A 947-nucleotide genomic window follows, 5' to 3' on the forward strand; every position below is an offset into this window, starting at 1 on the left:
TGATACATTCGTGTGACAAACACACGGTTTGTAATTCTAGTATGCTGTTTTTGTGTACTGTCCTTAATTAGGTTTAGTGACTCGTTGTTAATCTGTGGTGAACATGTCGAAATGTACTATTATATTAATTATATATGCATTTCTCTGTCTTGAGTGTTCTAGCATTTATTTGTACTGTATTACCGCCATGTAATGTAATTTTATATATTTTACATTGCCATAAGGTGCGAGGTTTAGCATGCCACAAAACCACGTTCAACCACCATTTTGTCTTAAAATGTTCTGTACCAAGTCAGGAATTCGGCAGTTGGTATATAATAGTTCGTTACTATGTATGCTGCATTGTCGTTTTTTATGTACTTCAGTGTTCTGCTTTTAGTTGTGTTCTTCTTATATTTAATGTGTTTTCCTCAGTTTTAGTTTGTGACCTGGATTTTTTTCTTTCTCGATTTATGACTTTTGAACAGCGATATACTACTGTTGCCTTTATTTAGTTTCCTTAAAGGTTTTTTTTAAAGGATTTAAGCTTAGTTTTACTTATTGTCGCTAATGTTTTTAACCTCTCTAACGTTTAATCCCTGCTTCAAAAGTATTTTTTATTATGATATAAAAAAGAAAAAACAATACGTACGGTAATTGAAATTTGAAAGTTCACTGCAAACATTCGTATATCTAACAATCCGACGTGTATATGTTTATGGTTTTGTTATTTTGGAGCTTTCTTTCCTCCAGCCTTTTAATGGTTTCTTCGTGTTTTAATTTTCCTTACATTCCAAATATAGCTTGATAGAATCCAATGAAATCACGACACTTACGCAAACCAAATACAATAAACAATCAAGATTAATCAAACTAAAGTACTGATTGTTGTGTCACCAATTTAACATTTCAACCTTTTTTTACTTAGTTTGTAACATTTTTATATATATAAAAAAGGTAACATGAGA

Source organism: Mytilus galloprovincialis, chromosome 9 (genome assembly GCF_965363235.1).
Source record: "Mytilus galloprovincialis chromosome 9, xbMytGall1.hap1.1, whole genome shotgun sequence".
Classification (NCBI taxonomy): domain Eukaryota; kingdom Metazoa; phylum Mollusca; class Bivalvia; order Mytilida; family Mytilidae; genus Mytilus; species Mytilus galloprovincialis.